We start from the raw sequence: 21,449 nt of genomic DNA on the forward strand, positions 1-21,449 counted from the left end.
AGCTGGTATGGTACTGGGGATCTGGACTGATTAAGATGAGAGATGAGAAATACATTGGTATACTTGGGTGGTACAGGAATTAGGAAGTGACAGCTTGGCCCTGGGCGACCGTGCAGGGGATGTAAATACATGGACAGAAAAACTTTATGGGAGGAAATAAAGTCACAGAAGCTGATGGAGTTGGGGAGGAGGGAGCTAGTGTAACAGACACAGATGGCCATCATAGCTTGTTTCTGGATGACCAGGAGAATGGTGATGCCTGTGGTAGAAAGGAGGATCATGGTTAAGGGCTGCTATAGGAATCACCTTGAGACTGAAATGATGACTCGGGATTTTAGAAGTTTTCTGTCTTTTTGGATATAAATCAATTGTACCTTCTCTTTTATCTCCCCTTTCCCAGATGATCAACCTTGCACTTCTAGCTCCCTCGCACCTATTCCCCTCCACGTTTCTTTCCTCTGGGCTGATGCTTCTCTAGGAAAATGGTAGGAGGGACGATTCAGATTAGGTGAGAGCTGTCACATGAGCTCTGTGAATAGCCACTGTGGCCTGGGCTTCATGTCTCTCTCTCTCTCTCTCTCTCTCTCTCTCTCTCTCTCTCTCTCCTAGAGAGGCTGAGCCAACCATGGAGATACAGCAACACGGTTGCCAGTCTGCCCCTCCCCACCCTGGTGTCTCCTGGAGGCAAAGTTGCTTCTGTTCTGGAACCTGTCTCAGGAAAATAACCCCCTTATCTCCCACGTCCTACTGTGCAGTGAGTCATCACCAGCACCGCCACCACCAGGCCCCAGCACCCCACACACCTCCAGTAGAGCCGTCACAATTGGCTGTAGGCATCCAGAGAGACTGGCAAGCAACCACAGGAGCAGGCACGTCTTCATCTTGGCAGATACTGCTTCCTGGTTGCTTTTAGCGTTCTGTGCAGTCTATTTGAATTCCAGGATCTTCTGTTTGATACCATAATAATATCAAATAATAATAATTACAATAGTATCTACTTTTTGCTGAGCACTGCTTATATGACAGGGACTCCAATAAACACTTTGCTCATGCATATTTTTTCCATTCAGTCTTCTATGAGAGAGATGAGAGCTATTTTCCACATTCTACAGATGAGAAGACTGAGATACATGGAAGTACAGTACACTTGCTCGAAGTTATAAAATCAACAATCATCAAAGCCTAGACTGAAGCAAACTCTGAACTATTGAGACCCTCAGTCATTAAGTTTCTATTTTTGGAAGGCTCTTCTTCATCAGAATCTTCTTCTGTCTAAACTCTTTCACCTATTCTTCATGGCTTGACCTTGTTATGACTGCCTTGGAAGCTATTATTCTCCAGACTCTCAAACATTCGTTTCACCTTTTGAAGGTCATGTCTTTCAGGAAACAACAAATGTTGGGGAGGATGTGGAGAAAAGGGAACCCTCTTGCACACTTCATGGGAATGCAAGCTGATATAGACACTCTGGAAAACAGTATGGAGGTTCCTCAAGAAGTTAAAATAGAGCTACTCTACAACCCTGCTAACTGCACCACTAGGTATTTACTCCAAAGATACAAATGTTGAGATCTGCAGGGGCAGCTGCACCCCAATGTTCATAACAGCAGTGTGCACAATAGCTAAACTGTAGAAAGAGTCAAGATGTCCATCAACAGATGAATGGATAAAGAAGATGCCGTGTTTGTGTGTGTGTGTGTGTGTGTGTGTGTGTGTGTACACATAATGGAATACTACTCAGTCATCAGAAAGGATGAATACTTACCATTTGCATTGACTCAGATGGAACTGGAGGGCATTATGCTGAGTGAAATAAATCAATCAGAGAAAGACAATTATCATATGGTTCCATTCATATGTAAAATATAGGAAACAGTGCAGAGGATCATAGGAGAAGGGAGGGAAAACTATTTGGGAAGTCATCAGAGAGGGAGACAAGCCATAAGAGACTCTTAACTCTAGGAAACAAACTGAAGGTTGATGGATCAGAAGTGGGTGGAGGGATAGAGTAATTGGGGGATAGGCATTAAGGAGGGCACATGATATGATGAGCACTGGGTGTTATACGCAACTGATGAATTGTTGAACACTATATCTGAGATTAATGATATACTTATATGTTGGCTAATTGGATTTAAATGTTTTTTTAAAAGGGAAAAAAAGATCATATCTTTATTGTTGACCATAACCAGCTCACAATGACAGGGCTAAAAGCATCAAAATTAAGGATGGAACATTTATCTACATATCATAGCACTCTCAGGTATGTCTATCAGTGACAATTTACCTCTCAGATCACTTGATTTTAGTGATAACAATTAAGAAGCTTCCTCCTAAGGAGCAATAAATCCTGTCATGAGTGAACCCGAGTAAGCCTTGATGTCATAGGCAATACTGGGTAGGCTGACCAGAGGAGGAAGAAATAGATCACTGGGTCAAGGTTGGGGACATTCTAATTGCTTTTTCAAAGGGAGCCATATTGAGAGTTAGGGATCATCTCTGGGAAAGAAAAATGTATGATTTTTGAAACAATTTAGGGACAAGTCTACATGGACTGCTTTTAATTTCTATAAATACTTTCTCTTTTATAGGTACAAGACTAGAATACATAAGCTTATTTAATTAAGTTAGCAAATTAATTAAAAAATATATTTAAAATATAATAATTGGGTTGGTATTAAACATGGCAAAAACTTGAAGGTAGTGTAATGCCCCAAAGACTGAAGTTTGAAATATGTACATGTCAATAATGTCTCAAAAGGAAGATCTTTGTCCTTTGTTTTTTAGTATTTTTTTTTTTTAAAGGTTTCTTCTTTAACAAAGCAGAGGTCATTTCCTTTGTTGGAGAATACATTTGAGGCTAATTTTTTTTTTAAATTTTATTCATCCATGACAGTCACAGAGAGAGAGAGAGAGAGAGGCAGAGACACAGGCAGAGGGAGAAGCAGGCTCCATGCACCGGGAGCCCGACGTGGGACCCGATCCCGGGTCTCCAGGATCGCGCCCTGGGCCAAAGGCAGGCGCCAAACCGCTGCGCCACCCAGGGATCCCTGTTTTTTAGTATTTTTCCACGCCACCACTCACTTCTTTATATATGTGTAGCAAGTCATCACATTGTATACCTTAAACTCACCCAATGTTGTATGCCAGTTGTATCTCAATGAAGCTTGTGGGGGAGGAAGGAAGGTGGGGAGGTCACCCTTACCACGGTGAGTGGACATCATCCAATCTGCCACATGCCTGCATAGAACAAAAAGAGGAAGGACAAATTTGCTGCCTTTGCTTGAGCTGAGATATCCATCTTCTCCTACCCTTGGACATTGGTGCTCCTGGTTCTCAGGCCTTTGGACCAAAAACACAGTCATTAGAAGGAAGAGTTAACAAATTGGACTTCATCAAAATCAAAATTTTTTACTGTGCACCAAACCATGTCAAGGGGATAAAAATGCAGACTATAGACTGAGGAAAAAAAAAAATATTTGCAAGCTACATATCCAACAAAGGACTAGTATCTAAGACATACATTTTTAAAAACCTCTCAAAACTCCACAACAAAAAGACAAAGAATCCAATTAGAATATGGGCAGTAGGACATTAAGAGGCATTTCTCCAAAATGGATGTAAAAGTGGCAAATAAGCACATTGAAAAATGTTCAATATCATTAGCCATTAGAGAAATGCAAATTAAAACTTTAATGAAATATCACTACCATGTATCAGAATGTGTAAAATAAATATTGGCAACGAAGTGCTAGGGAGGATGCAGAGAAACTGGATTACTCACACATTGTTTGTGGGAATGTAAAATGGCACAACCATTCTGGAAAACAATTTGGCAGTTTCTTAAAAACTAAGAGAGGTACTACGATATTATTGGCCAACTATACTCCTGAGCAAGTATCCCAAAGAAATAAAGAGTTATGTTCACCTAAAAGCTGTACACAAATATCTGTAGCAGCCTTATTTGTAATGAACAAACTGGAAACAACTCAGATGCCCTTTAGTGGGTGGATAGTTAAACCATGGTAACCCATACCATGGAATATTACTCAGCAATAAAAAGGAACAAAGTAACAATACATGGGACAACTTGGATGAATCATATGCTGCGTGGTTACCCCAAAGATTACATACTTAATGATTCCATTTATATAACAAAGTTTACATGCCAAAATTATGGATATGGACAGCAAATTAGTGTTTGCCAGGGGATAAGGAGGGGTAGAGATAGGATGGAAGTAGGTATGGCTATAAAAGGGGAACATGAAGGATTCTTGTGGTGGCAATGTTCTGGATGTTAACCGTATCAATGTCAATATCCTGGTTGTGGGGCACCTGCCTGGCTCCTGTGACTCTTGATCTTGGGGTCATGAGTTCAAGCCCTATGTTGAGTATAGAGATCACTTAAATAAATAAATATTACCAAAAAATCCTGGTTGTGAAATTGTACTACAGTTCTGCATGATGTTACCATTGGAGGAAACTGAGTAAAGGGTACACAGGGTCTCTCCTATTAAGTTGCAAAACAGATTCTATTATTGTCTCATAGAATGATCTGAATAATGGATAATTACCTGATAAGTCTAATTCTTTATTGCAAGCAACAGAACTTATTCTGGATAATTTCCTCAGTAAGGGAATCTGTTCAATGATATTTGGAATTTCACAAATTCCACTGGGATGGGCAGAGAGACAGAATCAAAGGCTATGCAGCAAAAAACCCAGAACCACACCCTGTTCTGGCCAACATACCTCTCCTGCAGCCACTGCTGCCCAGATCCTGTGGCTCCCATTAGTGATGCTGGGGAACAGACAACAGAAGCTCTGGCACTACACTTACCCCAGGATTGTCCACACTATTTCTCCGATTTTTTACTTTGCAACTGATGTCTGGTGCAGGTATCTCTGATTGGTAAAACCTGTGGTATTATTATTATTACCTGATTGGTAATAGCCTGTGCCTAATTACAGGAGAATCTGAGAGAGCACTGCCTGACTTCTGGTCCTAGAGAAGTAGGATTTATAAAATGGGAAATTCCCCAATTCTAGAAAAGTGTTCAAAGATATTTGTTATCCACAAACATGATGAATATCCACCATAAGTATAATGGCATGTTTTGCAAACAAGAGACCATTTACTTTTTGAAAATTTAAAGAAACATTTCTTTCTTTTTTTCGAGGGGGGTGGAGAAGCAGAGGGAGAGCGAGAATCCCACACAGGCTAGGCTCATGATGAACACGGAGCCCAGGCAGTACTCAGTCTCATGACCCTGAGACCATGACCTGAGACAAAATCAAGAGTTGGATGCCTAATGGACTGAGCCACCCAGGTGCCCGAAGTTCATAGTTAAGCTTCTGACTCTTGGTTTCCACTGGGGTCATGATCTCAAGATCATGAGATCAAGCCCTACACAGGTTCCATGCTCATCACAAGCCTGCTTGGGATTATATCTCTCCCTATACCCCTACCCTCACTCCACTTGCATGCACACACACACACACACACACACACACTCTCTCTCTCTCTCTCTCTCTCCCTCTCTAAAATAAATAGATAAAATCTTTATAAAAAAAACCACTTCAAAAAATATGCAAAAAAAAAACCACTTCAAATTCTGATGAATAGGGCAGGTACAGAAAGGAAGCATGCCTCTTTGATAACTTACCCATTTTCCCCCTCCGTTCTTATAATTTTCTATTTCTTGATCCAATGTTGATATATTTTTATTAAAAATTCATAGTTATCTTTTTATTGTATTAACTGTGCCTAACATTTTTAAATTAGCTTTAACATTTCTCACTACTGTATATTATTTTTGTTTCTAATTTTATTTTATTTTGCATTCTATTTTCTTTTTTATTACAAAAAAACATATTTCTTATAGCAAATTTGAAAATCAAAACAAGAAACAAACAAAAATGTAAAAAAGTGTCTCCTCAATAAATGGTGCTGGGAAAATTGGACAGCCATGTGCAGAAGAATGAAGCTAGAAAATTCACATACAGCATACACAAAGATAAACTCAAAATAGATCTAAATGTGAGACAAGATTCCATCAAAATCCTAGAGGAGAACACAGGCCACATCCTTTTTGAACTTGGCCACAGCAACTTCTTGCAAGATATATCCATGAAGGCAAGAGAAACAAAGGCAAAAATGAATTATTGGGACTTCATCAAGATAAAAAGCTTCTGCACAGCAAAAGAAACAGTCAACAAAGCTAAAAGACAACCTCCAGAATGGGAGAAGATATTTGCAAATGACATATCAGATAAAGGGCTGGTATCCAAGATCTATAAAGAACTTATTAACCTCAACAGTAAAGAAACAAACAATCCAATCATGAAATGGGCAAAAGACATGAACAGAAATTTCACCAAAGACGACACAGACATGGCCACCAAGCACATAAGAAAATGCTCCACATCACTGGCCATCAGGAAAATACAAATACAAATCAAAACCACAATGAGATACCACCTCACACATTCTCACACAGTGAGAATGGGGAAAATTAACAAGGCAGGAAACCACAAATGTTGGAGAGGATGTGGAGAAAGGGGAACCCTCCTGCACTGTTGGTGGGAATGTGAACTGGTGCAGCCACTCTGGAAAACTGTGTGGAGGTTCCTCAAAGAGTTAAAAATAGACCTGCCCCACGACCCAGCAATTGCACTGCTGGGTATTTACCCCAAAGATACAGATGCAATGAAACGCCGGGACACCTGCACCCTGATGTTTATAGCAGCAATGTCCACAGCAGCCAAACTCTGGAAGGGGCCTCGGTGCCCATCGAAAGATGAATGGGTAAAGAAGATGTGGTTTATGTACACAATGGAATATTCCTTAGCCATTAGAAACAACAAATACCCACAATTTGCTTCGACGTGGATGGACCTGGAGGGTATTATGCTGAGTGAAAGAAGGCAATCGGAGAAGGACAAACATTATATGGTCTCATTCATTTGAGGAATATAAAAAATAGTGAAAGGTAATAAATGGGAAGGGAGAGAAAATGAGTGGGAAATATCATAAAGGGAGACAGAACATGAGAGACTCCTAACTCTGGGAAACGAACAAGGGGTAGTGGAAGGAGAGGTGGGCGGGGGGTTGGGGTGACTGGGTGATGGGCACTGAGGGGGACACTTGACGGGATGAGCACTGGGTGTTATGCTCTATGTTGGCAAATCGAACTCCAATAAAAAATATACAAAAAAATGCAAAAGAGAAAACAAAAATCATTTGAAATCCAGGACTTAGTAATAACTCCAATGAACTCTCTAACGGCCATTTCCACTCATATCCCATTGGAAATGCAGTTTAGGTGGATTGATTCCACCACCATACTTGGGGTGGGTCCCATTTGACCTAAGCCAGTCAGAGTCCTTTCTCACACACAAACACGCACACGCACACACGCACACACACACCACACACCCACTGCCTCACCAATGCAATTACCTCCGTTATAATCAATCAGTGCCTGGTATCCTCCTGGCTATAGTGATTGATTCAAGAGTGGTCACGTGCCCTACATCGGTCTGGGTTAAAACAGGTCCAAGATTCCTGTCTGTTAGGAGAAGCTCCCAAGCCCACCCTAACCCAGGTTTGACAAGTGTAAAGGAGAAAGATTCATCCCTGCAGCTGCTAGAAGCCTGTGTAAAAGAGGAGCTTATATTCAGGAGATGGAACTAACAATGGAGAAAGAGAAATTGTGTCCTATCCCATCATTTGGTTCCTAAAATCAGATTCTCCTATGTCTAGTCTCCAGGTGTTATCTCTTCTTAATTGAAGAAGATGAAATTTCTAGACTTAAGAAAATGTATATTTTCCCTCTATCCCTGCTCTAGATCTACTTGTGTGGCTGTCTTGATAAGGGGTCTCCAGGACAATTTTCTTTTGGAGCCTGGGGTTTCCCAAGAAAATCCTATTTTGAAATGAAATTTTTTTAACTGTGCTTTCCAGATTGTCTTGTACATTTTCTTTTCTTTTTTTTTCTTGTACATTTTCTAAAACCTGGTCCATAAATATAGAACTGGCGAATGCCACTTGATTTTAGTACAGCAGTTTGAGTTTGGGTGCCAGTGCTATGTTTGAAATGTAAGGATGTTATTAGATTTGTACTATCTATGATTAAAAGACTGGTAGGTTAACTGAGGCTGCAATGCCTAAGCACTCCTGGGAAGGGTCAGAATCACACTTTGTGGTTCTCTAAAAGAGATGATCCAGAGGCTGTCTGACTGTGAATGTCTGTAACCACACGACATGAACCCCTGTCCAGACTGTTCCTCCCGAGCTTACTGAAATTCACTTAAAGTGCTGTTCCTCCCCCGACTAAACCTGGGGGCAGCCAATTTCCTGGAAGGCTTGTAGGCTGTCAAGAGATCCCCCAACTTCTCTTGCAGCACTTCCATGCTCACAGTACCTGGGGTGGTGAGAAGCCATAAGATAATTCTTTAATTCTTTCTTTGTTTTAAGATTCTCCCCTGAGAGGTGGATGAAAGCCAGCATGCTTTGTTTATATATTGAGACTCACCTGAAAAATAAAGAATTCATCCTGGAACCACCTGGAATTAGAAAGATAGTCTGGGTGAAGCACACTTCAACTCTCATTCTCCTATTTATAGTTGGCAGGTAGTACTTCCAGGGCTTGTCTGTATTTCTAGCAGGCATTTATCAGTATAGCTGTTCTCTACTGAGGTCATAGCATCTTCATTTTGTGTGAAAGCTCTAATTCCTAGCATGTATTCAAACTACTGTGTTCACTGTACCTGCCTCTGATCATGCATGATACATAGGACCTTCCACAGCCTCAGAGAATGCACCACCTTCTCCAGATTCCATCTACTTCAACTTGTTGTGTAGATATCTTTTTTTAAAGATTGTATTTATTTATTTATTCGTGAGAGAGAGAGAGAGAGAGGCAGAGACACAGGCAGAGGGAGGAGCAGGCTTCATTCAGGGAGCCTGACGTGGGACTCGATCCCAGGCCTCCAGGATCAGACCCTGGGCTGTAGGCGGTGCTAAACCGCTGAGCCACCCGGACTGCCCTTGTGTAGATATTCTTGCTGTTTCTGAGTAGATTTTAAAAAAAGTAATAAAGGTAGGGACCGGACAAAGGTATATGAATTGATCTGGTGTGATCCAGAAGGAGACATAGACATACAAACACATATACAAAAGAATACTGCAATTTTAGGTGGTGAGAAAAAATAAAGCAGAAACGGAGGTGGAGAGAAGTGGAGGGTAGTGGTAATGTAGCATCATTTTTAATAATGTGATCTGACATTTGTGCCAAAGGAGTGAAGGAGTCAACCAAGAGATGTGAGAGGAGACTTTGAACTTTCCTTTATGTCTGATGGGAAGTCACTGGACATATTTTTAAAGTATTAGCCAGTCCCCTGGGGAGGTGGTGCTGAAAAGCATAAAGGGTGGTTAGGAGCCTATTGGAATTACTGCAAAATCCAGCCAAGAGATGATCATATGAATTAAAGCAATTGCAATGGAGGTGGAAAAAAGCAACTGAATTCTAGGTATATTCAAAAATAGTAACAATAGAATTACTCAATGGATTCCACGTGAGATGAGATGAGATGAGATGAGTGAGATGAGATGAGATGAGATGAGATGAGATGAGATGAGATGAGATGAGAGAGATGTAGCAAGCATAATGCCTAGATTTGATACCTGAGGAGCTCTGTGAATTCTGGTGCCATTTCCTAAGGGAAAGAAAATTGAGAGTAGGTGCATGTAGAGAGTTATGCTTTAAGTGTTTAAATTGAAGGATGCTTTTAAAACACTGAATTAGAGGTGTTGAGTAAGAAATTAAATATAAACATCTAGAGATCATCAGAAAGAACAAGGTAGACATAGCAAATTGGACGTTTGAATTTAAGTAGATTACCTTTAAAGCCAAAGGACCAGAGGAGATCATGTAGGGATGAATCTAAGAGATCAGAACATAGGCCTTTCCAACATTTGATAACCAGAAAGAGAAGAATCCAGGAAAAAGATTAATTTGGGGAATGTTAGGATTTTGTGTATGTGTATGTACTTTAATGTTTTTTTTCATTGATAAATGCTGCAGATATCCAAGGGACATATGTAAGATGCATGAGTATCCATCCATTCAGATCTCCTTATGCACTAGAATTATTCCACATCTATTAAACTATATTTATCAGATTTATCAATTTTCTTCTCTTCAAATAACCAGCTCTTAATTTTATGTATGATTTATACCAGTTATTTTCCATGTTATTAATTCATGCTTTTATATTATCTTCCTATTTTGCTTTGGATTAGTACTATGTTCTATTCTGGAATTTTACACTATATTAGTTTTTTCATTAATATCTCTTTCTTATTTCTTTTTATTAAAGACCTTTAAATGAGTCCAATTTCTTCTAAACACTGTTTTGGCCACATCTCAACACATTTTGCTGTGCAGACTTGTGATTATTATTATTTTAAAATAGATTTTTATTGCATTCTAAATTTTTTTCCAAGCTAATTTTTACTTTAAAAAGTATTTTAATAAAATAAAATAAAATAAACATAAAAATAAAAATTATTTTTTAATTGTATTTATTTATTTGAGAGTGAGACACAGAGCAAGCACGAGTTGGGGGAAGGGGCAGAGGGTGGAGCAAACCCCACAGAGGAGGGAGCCTGACACAAGGCTTGATCCCAGGACCCCAGGATTATGAACTGAGCTGAAGGCAAATATTTAACCAACTGAGTCACTCAAGCACCCCTAAATAAGTATTTTGATATCCCAAGAAATTAAGCAATTTTTTAATACTTCCATCATTTACTTCTTTTTTAAATGTGTTATGATTAGAGAATGTGTTGAGCAGAATTCTTTCTATTATGTTAGTGGTTGGTACTTTAAAAATGTCTTTATGGCCTGTTTATGATTTTTTATTTTTTGGTGACAGATATACAAAGGTATGTTTTTTATCTCTTTCATTAAATTTCCCAACAATCTATTAAAATTCCCTGAATAAAGCTCAAGGTAGGCCCAGACTTACCAACTAACACCATAAGGACCAACAGTGGCAAAGAAAGCCACTGCAGATGAGTGAACTGAATTAAAAAGTGGCTCAGCACATGTCAACGCCTGGAGACACCTCTGAAGCATAAGGTTCCAGGGAACAGAAGACATTACACTGCCAGGAACTACAGGACCTCTTCTACATAAGGCCACTACATTCAAGAGCAGGAGTTGCAACTGCTTTTCCTAACAAAGAGGAACAGACACCGAGAGTTAGAAAAAATGATGAGACAGAAGAATATGTCCGAGATGAAAGAACAGGACGAAATCACAGCAAGAGATGGAAGTGAAATGGAGATAAGTAATATGCCTGAATTTAAAGTAATGATTAGAAAGATATTCACTGGACTTGAGAAAAGAGTGTAGAACACCAGTGAGACTCTCAACAAAGAGAAAAAAAATCAGAGATGAAGAATATAATAAGTGAAATTAAGTATACTCTAAATGGAATAAAGAGTAGATTAGAGGAAGCAGAAGAACAGGAACAGGGTAATGTAACCTAGAGGACAGGGTAATGGAAAGTAATGAAGCTGAGGAGGTGAAAGAAAAAAATTGTGCAAAATGAGAAGAGACAGGGAAATCGGCAACTCCATCTAGCACAATAACATTCACATTATAGGGATCTCAGAAAGAGAAGAAAGAGAACAGGGGTCAGAAAATTCATTTGAAGAGGTAATAGCTGAAAATTTCCCTAATGTGGGAAGGGGAATAGAAATTCAGCTCCAGGAGGCATAGAAAGCCCCCAACAAAATCAACCTAAGGAGGTCCACACCAAGACACACAGTAATTAATATGGTAAAAAGAAGTGAAGAAAGAGGATTTTAAAGAAGCAAAAGAAAAGAAAACAGTCACATACAAGGGAAACCTCATGAGTCTATCAATTGATTTCTCAGCAGAAGCTTTGCAGGCCCGAAGCAAGTGGCATGTATTCTTAAAATACTAAAAAGAAAAAGAATCTACAGGCAAGAATAGTCTATCCAGCAAGACTATAATTCATAACAGAAGCAGAGATAAAAGAGTTTCCCAGACAAACAAAAGTTAAAAGAATTCAGGACCACTAAACCAGCCCCACAGAAATGTTAGAGGACTCTTTGAGTGGAAAGAAAGACCAAAAGTAAAAGTAAGAAAAGTAGGAAACATACACACGCAAAAAATTATATCTATAAAAATCAGTCAAGAGACTCACAAAATAAAAGGATGAAAATATGACATCATATACCTAAAATATTGGGGGAGAGGAGTAGAATGGGTTCAAACTTAAGTGACCACCAAATTAATATAGACTCTGATATGAAGAAGGTGTTATATACAAACCTAATGGTAACCACAAATCAAAAACCAGTAAATGCAAAAAACAAAGAGAAAGTAATCCAAGTATATCATGAAAGAAAGCCAACTAATCTTGAGAGAAAAAAGCAAAGGAAGAAAGGAACAGAGATGAACTACAAAAACAACCAAAAACAAGCAACAAAATGACAATAAGTACATACTCATCAGTAATTACTTTAAACATAAATGTACTATATGCTCCAATCAAAAGATATATGGCTACATAAAAGACTCACGTCAGACCTAAAGACACAAGCACATTGAAAGTAAAGGAATGGAGAATACTTTAGCCAGCAAATGGAAGTGAAAAGAAAGCTGGTAGCAATACTTACATCAGACAAAACAGACTTTGAAATAAAGACTGTAAAGAGAGATAAAGAAGGACACTATATAATCATAAACAGAACAATCCAACAAGAAGATGTAACAAATGTAAATTTTATGCTTCTACCATGGGAGCATCCAAATACATAAAACAATTAATAACAAACATAAAGGAAGTAATCAATAATAATACAATAAGTAGGAGACATTAAAACTCCACTTACATGGGGCTCCTGGGTGGCTCAGTGGTTGAGCATATGCTTTTGGCTCAGATCATTATCCCAAGGTCCTGGATAGAGCCCTGCATCAGACACCCCACAGGAAGCCTGCTTTTCCATCTGCCTACGTCTCTGCTTCTCTGTGTGTGTCTTTCATGAATAAATAAATAAAATCTTAACACACTTAACACAGTTAACCCATTTACATCAGTGGGTAGATCATCCAGACAGAAATAGTGGCTTTGAATGACACATTGGACCAGGTATATCTAACACATATTCAGAAAATTCTGTCCTAAAACAACAGAATATAAATTATTTTCTAGTGCAATGGAACATTCTCCAGAATATATCAATTGTTATGCCACCCAAAGAAGTCTCAACAAGTTTACCAAGTCATACCCTGAATCTTTTTCAACCACAATGCTATGAAACTAGAAATCAGCCACAAGAAAAACAAGTCTGGAAAGACCACAAATAAATTGGAGATTAAATAACATGCTACTCAAGAATGAATGGATCAACCAGGAAATCAAAGAGGAAATACAAAAATATATGGAGACGAATGAAAATAAAAGCACAACAGTCCAAAATCTTTGGGATGCAGCAAAGCTGTTCTAAGAGGGAAGATTTTTAACAATACAGGCCTACCTCGAGAAACAAGAAAAATCTCAAATAAGCAACTTAACCTTACACCTAAAGGAGGTAGGAAAAGAAAAACCACAAAACAAAACAAAACAAACAAACAAACAAAAAAACCAATAGAAGGATTAGAGCAGAAATAAATGAAATAGAAACTAAAGACAACCAAAACCAAAACAACAGCAACAGAACATATCAATGAAATCCGGAGCTGGGATACCTGGGTGGCGCAGCGGTTGGGCGGTTTGGCGCCTGCCTTTGGCCCAGGGCGCGATCCTGGAGACCAGGGGTTGAGTCCCACGTCGGGCTCCCGGTGCATGGAGCCTGCTTCTCCCTCTGCCTATGTCTCTGCCTCTCTCTCTTTCTCTCTTGACTATCATAAATAAATAAAAAAATGAAATCAGGAGCTGATTCTTTAAAAAGATCAATAAAATGACAAATTTTTAGCCAAACTCATCAAAATGGAGAAAGAGAATAAACAAAATCAGAAATGAAAGAGAAGAAATGACAACCAACACTGCAGAAATACAAAAGATTGTAAGAGAATATTATGAAAAATTATATGCCAACAAACTGGAAGAAATGAATGAATTCCTAGAAGCACATAATTTCCCAAAACTGAATCAGGAGGAAATAGATAATTTGAACAGACCAACCACCAGCAATGAAATTGAATAAGTAATCAAAAAAACTCCCATCAAACCAAAGTCCAGAACCAGAAGGCTTCACAGCGGAATTTTACCAAACATTTAAAGAATTGTTAATATCTACTCCTCTGAAACTATTCCAAAAAGAAAAAGGAAAACTTCCAAATTCATTCTATGAGGACAGCTTTACCCTGATACCAAAATCAAATAAAGATATTACCCAAACCAGAGAACTACAGGCCAATATCTCTGTGGCAAAAGCCTCCAAAAATATTAGCAAACTGAATCCAACAATACAGTAAAAAAACTATTCACTGGGGATCCCTGGGTGGCTCAGCGGTTTTGCGCCTGCCTTTGGCCCAGGGCATGATCCTGGAGACCCGGGATCGAGTCCCTTTTCGGCTCCCGGCATGAAGCCTGCTTCTCCCTCTGCCTGTGTCTCTGCCTCTCTCTCTCTCTCTCTCTGTGTCTATCATAAATAAATAAAAATAAATCTTAAAAAAAAACTACTCACTACAATCAAGTGAGATTTATTCCCAGGATGCAAGATGATTGTTAATATTTGCAAATCAATCAATGTCATACATCAATAAGAGAAAGGATAAAAACCATATGATCATTTCAATAGATGCAGAAAAAGTGTTTGACAAAGTGCAACATCCATTCATGACAAAAACCCTCAACAAAGTAGGTTTAGAGGGAACATACCTCAATATAATAATGGCCATATATGAAAACCCAAAGCTAATATCACACTCAATGGAAAAAAAAAAAACTAAGAGCTTTTCCCCTGTTATAAGGAACAAGACAGGGATGTCCACTCTCACCACTTTTATTCAACTTGCATTTACTGCAAGGTCTAGCTACAGCAATCAAAGAAGAAAAAGGATTAAAAGGCATCCAGAATGGTAAAAATGTTGTAAAAACTTCACTATTTGCAGATAATATGATACTATATATAGAAAGCCATAAAGACTCCACCAAAAAAAACTACTGGAATCAATAAGTGAATTCAGTAAGGTTGCAGGATACAAAATCAATGTACAGAAAATCATTGCATTTCCATACACTAATAATGAAACAGTAGAAAGAGAAATTAAGAAAACAATCTCATTTTCAATTGCAAAAGAATAAAATATGTGGGAATAAACTTAACCAAGGAGGTGAAAGACCTATACTCTCAAAGCTATACAGCACTGATGAAAGAAATCCAAGACTACACAAATAAATGGAAGGATTTTCCATGCTCATGAATTGGGAGGAAAAATATTGTTAAAATATCCATTCTACCCAAAGCAATCTACAGATTTAATGCAATCCCTATGGAAATATAAACAGCATTTTTCTCAGAACTAGAACAAACAATTCTAAAATTTGTATGGAACCACAAAAAACTCCTAATAGCCAAAGGAATCTTGAAAAAGAAAAACAAAGCTACAGGTATCACAATTCCCGATTTCAAATTATACTACAAAGCTGTAGTAATCAAAATGGTAATCACAAATAGACACATAGATCAATAGAATAGAACAGAAAGCACAGAAATAAACCCATGATTATAGGGTCAATTAATCTTCAACAAAGGAAGCAAGAATATGCAATAAGGAAAAGACAGTCTCGGGATCCCTGGGTGGCGCAGCGGTTTGGCGCCTGCCTTTGGCCCAGGGCGCGATCCTGGAGACCCGGGATCGAATCCCACGTCGGGCTCCCGGTGCATGGAGCCTGCTTCTCCCTCTGCCTGTGTCTCTGCCTCTCTCTCTCTCTCTCTGTGACTATCATAAATAAATAAAAAAATAAAAAAAAAGTTTTAAAAAAATAAATCTTTAAAAAATAATAATAATAATAAAATATATTTTTTTAAAAAAAGGAAAAGACAGTCTCTTCAACAAATGGTGGTGGGAGCACTAGACAACTACACGCAAAAGAGTGGCACTGAACCATTTTCTTGGACCATACGCAAAAATAAGCTCAAAATGGAGTAAGATCTAAATGTGAGACCTGAAACCATAATAATCCTAGAAGAGAAGACAGGCAGTAATTTCTCTGACAAGGACCATACAATATTTTTCTAGATGAGTCTCTTGAGGCAAGGGAAACAAAAGCAAAAATAAACTATTTGGGCTACCTCGAAATAAAGGAAAAGAAACAAACTACAAAACAAAAAGGCAACCTACTGAATGGGAGAAAATATCTGCAAATAACATGTTTGGCAAGGGGTTAGTATTTAAAATATGTAAAGAACTTCTACAACTCCATACCAAAAAAAGCCCAAATAATCCAACTAAAATTGACAGAGGATATGAAGAGATATTTCTCCAAAGAAGACATACAGATGGCCAAGGGATACATGAATATCAGTATCACTCATTATCAGGGAAATGTAAATCAAAACCACAATGTGATATAATCTTACACCTGTCAGAATGGCTATAATAAAAGACACTAATTCAAAAGGATGTATGCATCCCTATGTTAATTGAAGGATTATCGACAGTAGTCACATTATGGAAGCCGCTCAAGTGTCCATTGATAGGTGACTGGATAAAAAAAAAGATGTGGTATATACACATGCAATATTATTGAGCATAAAAAATGAAATGTTGCCTATTGCAACAACATGGGTAGATCTAGAGAGTATAATGCTAAGCAAAATAAGCCAGACAGAGAAAGATGGATACCATATGATTTCACTCAATATGGTAAAAGAGACAAACCAAAAAAAAGGGAGATCAACAAAAAGACTCTTGAGAACAAACTGGTGATTATCACAAGGGATGGGAGAAAAATGTCTCCCAATGTTAAATTACTATATTGTATACGTGAAACTAATTTAACACTGTATTTTAAATATACTGGAATTAAAATTTTTAATGGCCTGAATAATTGGATAATTCTTATTAATTCATTTTATCCTTTCCCACCCCTAAGAATCACTACTCTGTTGGAGGAAATCCAGACCAAGCAGAATTACATTGAGGGTCTTGGTGCTACATGTATGAGGAGTTTGTTTCCCACACAGTATGAGGTGCTATTGCCCCTAACATTATTTGTGGTGGCTGGAAGGTGGGGCCACTCTTAGATCCCGAGGGGGAAATACATTGCAATACAAGCATCCATCCAAAAACCGGAAAGAACTCAAAAACAAAAGCCAACCTTGCACCTAAAGGAGCTGGAGAAGGAACAGCAAATAGATCCTACACCCAGCAGGAGAAGAGAGTTAATAATGATACGAGCAGAACTCAATGAAATAGAGACCAGAAGAACTGTGGAACAGATTAACAAAACTAGGAGTTGGTTCTTTGAAAGAATTAATAAGATTGATAAACCATGAGCCAGCCTTAGTAAAAACAAAAGAGAAAAGACTCAAATTAATAAAATCATGAATGAGAAGGAGACATCACCATCAATACCAAGGAAATACAAATGATCTTAAAAACTTATTATGAGCAGCAATACATCAATAAATTAGGCAATGTAGAAGAAATGGATGCATCTCTGGAAAACCACAAACTACCAAAACTGGACCAGGAACAAATACAAAACCTGAACAGGCCGACCTGGGAGGAAATTAAAGCAGTCATCAAAAACCTCCCAAGACACAAAATCCAGGGCCAGATGGCTTCCCAGGGGAATTCCATCAAACGTATAAAGAAGAAACCATACCTATTCTACTAAAGCTGTCCGGAAAGATAGAAAGAGATGGAATACTTCCAAACTCGTTCTGAGGCCAGCTTCACCTTAATTCGAAAACCAGACAAAGACCCCCCCAAAAAGGAGAATTATAGACCAATATCCCTGATGAACATGGATACAAAATACTAGCCAATAGGATCCAAGAGCACATTAAGAAGATTATTCACCATGACTAAGTGGGATTTTTCCCCGGGATGCAAGGCTGGTTCAACACTCGTAAAGCAAGTCCAGCCTGGAGTTGGAAGAGCAAGGGAGAGAACATGGGTGGAAGCACTTTAGACTGTCATGTAGTCTAAGGATGCTTGGAAAATCATTGAGGAGTCTCCGAGCTGGAGTTTCAATCAGAGGAATCCCTTGTCTCCAAGAATGGGTGTGCCTGCGGGAGCAGCCCGTGGGTGCCAGAGCCTCCCACAGTGATGGATTCCACAGCCCAGCAGCTGGAGCTCTCCTCACTGTACTGGGAGGTCTGCAAGGAGAGTTCCGATGACTGCCACACTCTCCTTCATTTCAAAGTTTTCATTAAAATGTTTTAGTGCTACATTGTTTGATTGAATGTAAAATTGTTAAAGTGTTCTTTTCAATTGTACCTTTTCATTATCTTATCCAGTGACTATTATGATTAATAACTTATGAATTGTCTTCTATTCTGTTGAATATCATTTATACTTCCCCTATAATTTAGTAGTGTCTTAGCTCTTCTTTTATTTTTAAACTATAAGTTGGTTTTGCTTTTAAACATAGAATGAGGGATGCCTGGATGGCTCAGTGGTTAAGCATCTGCCTTTGGTTCAGGGCATGATCCCAAAGTCCCAGGATCTAGTCCCATATCAGGCTCCTTGCATTGAGCCTGCTTCTCCTCCCTCTGCCTGTGTCTCTGCCTCTCTCTCTCTCAATCTCTCTCTCTGTCTCTCATGAATAAATAAATAAAATCTTTAAAAAATAAACATAGAATGAGACCTTTTCTTTGAGAGGTGAATTTTATCTTTTTAAGAATGTCTGAAATCGAGATCCCTGGATTGCGCAGTGGTTTAGCACCTGCCTTTGCCCCAGGGCGTGATCCTGGAGACCCAGGATCGAATCCCACATCGGGCTCCCTGCATGGGGCCTGCTTCTCTCTCTGCTTATGTCTCTGCCTCTCTCTCTCTCTCTCTCTCTCTCTGTATGACTATCATAAATAAATAAAAATTTTTAAAAAATTACAAAAAAAAGAATGTCTGAAATCCACTCTACTGAATTTTCTCCTTCCTATACTTGTTATTCTATTTTGCTTTAACAATTATGCCTTTTTATACATAGACTACATTTACATATACCATTCTTCTAAAATGGGTTAGATATCTTTATTTAACTCAATTCTACAAGGTTAACTAACATTTTCAACTTTATTTATATTAAACATCCAAAATAGAAACTTTGGACTTCTTGTTCCCACACAAAGTTTCGCACTAATTGTTCATGTCTGAATGTATATTTTATTCATTCTGTTTCTTGACTTCACATATGGTTTTGAGTCCAGCATTATATTGACCATGACATCCACCCCAGAGTAGCTGTCAGAGTTTTCAATTAAATCTTTTCAATACGAGTTTCCCACGCAGTAAGCTGCTAAAAATAACTTTTAAATGATTCTTAGAGATAAAATATGTGGTAAAAAAAAAATCTGTCTCTGACCTTTGGACCTCTAAAATATCATTCTACTTTTTTTTCCCTCAAGAGATTGATCAATCAGTTATTTTTAAAAAATGGTCTTTGGGGGAATAGATATTTCTAAGAGGTGACAAATACTTCCCTACTCCAGGATTTTATAATTTAGGTTCTAAAAGTTGTAGGCATCCTAATTTATAATCTTTTGAATATTGTCAGCTCCTTTTTAGATTCATGTATCATCATTATACTGCCATCAAAATGAAAGGTGGGAGCAAATAAATAGTCCCCCCCTTTTTTTTTCTGTTATTAGCCAGTATGTTTTTGGTTGTGAAGAACAGAAACCCAACCTGAACTAATTTAGTCAGAAAAGGAGACTGCAAGAAAGGAAGCAGGACAGAAGTATAACTGTGATCATGTTCTCTCCATCTCTCATCACAGCTTCTTTCTAATATTGTCTTCATGTTCTTCTGCCAACTGGCCTCCTCCACATAGGTGGTGACGGCTCTGGGGATGCATGTTCCTTAATTCCCACCGTCAAAGAAGTAATGACTCTCCTTCTCCTCATGTTCAGTATGAAAAATGCCAAGAAAGGCCTGTGATTGGGTCAGGGAGATATCTACATCACCAGTTACAATTGGGGTAAGTTGGTGGTCTTTAAGTGATTGGCTTAGCTTGGGGTAGGTGCTTCCTTTACGACCATCATTTGTGATCAGGAGCATAGAGTTGAAAAGAAAATTGCATATTTTTTAAGCCAAATGTTTGCAAAAAGGAAAGAAGCCTTTCCCAAGAGAAGGGGGGGGGGGGCTGCCCCAGGGAAGGGAGGAAGGAGTTTTAGGCAAACAAAACAGTCCCTATTCATTATATAACTTTTGCTGATTTGAAATCACCTATTCAGGGATTCTCTTTAAACCCAAGGCAGATTATTATACACCATTCTCAAGTCCAGTCAGTTTTATTACTTCATTTTAGTCCAATTATACTTTGACTACATAGGGCTTCATTAACTAATATATCCCTCAATTGGGATTTTCAAGGTTAACAATATTTTTCTTTTTAAGCATTAACAAATAATTCTTAAAACATCAAATAAGATAGCTAATGTGAAGTAAAATGTGAATTTCTGGCCTTTGCCCATTTCCCCAGATTCAAAATACATAATGAGGTGGGGGGACAGGGTGGTGAAATAGATGATGGAGATTACACTTGTCCTGATGAGAACTAGGTATTGTATGGACATGTCAAATCACTGTATTGTATATCTGAAATGCCTATTACACTGTATGTTAACTCACTGGAATTTAAATTAAAACTTAAAATAATAAAAAAAATACATAATGATGTTTTGCAACTTTCTTTTTTTTCTTTATTTATTTTAAAGTACTCAGTTTTACACATCAGTATACAAAGCATTCCCTTCTATTTAATGGACGCATAATATTCCATTGTGTGGATATACATAATTTGTTTAATCAGTCCCTTTTTAGTAGGCATCAAAGTGTCTTCTAGCTTTGTTATTCCAAAACAAATGATGCATATGTGTACATTTCCCACAGGGGTACACATATTCTTGTGAATATATCTCTGTACCCTTGTGTGAGTATAACTAGAAAAATGATTCCTAGAAATGGATAGCTGGGTCAAAGAGTATGCCAACAATATTCTTAATTACTCTATTATGGTTAATCATTAAGTTACTGTCTTTTTCATTCTAACCTGTCCTAACTGCTACAATTCCTCTCATTTTTTTTTTTTTTGCTAATAGATATTTTCTATTCTTTACATTTTGATCGTGGTTTTTGAAATCATTCCATTACAGAGAAATTAGAAACTTTTTCTAGACGTCTATGAAATTATCTTATTGTGCTAGAATATTTTTCTTGCCTCATTTTTTT

Source organism: Vulpes lagopus, chromosome 4 (genome assembly GCF_018345385.1).
Source record: "Vulpes lagopus strain Blue_001 chromosome 4, ASM1834538v1, whole genome shotgun sequence".
Taxonomy (NCBI): domain Eukaryota; kingdom Metazoa; phylum Chordata; class Mammalia; order Carnivora; family Canidae; genus Vulpes; species Vulpes lagopus.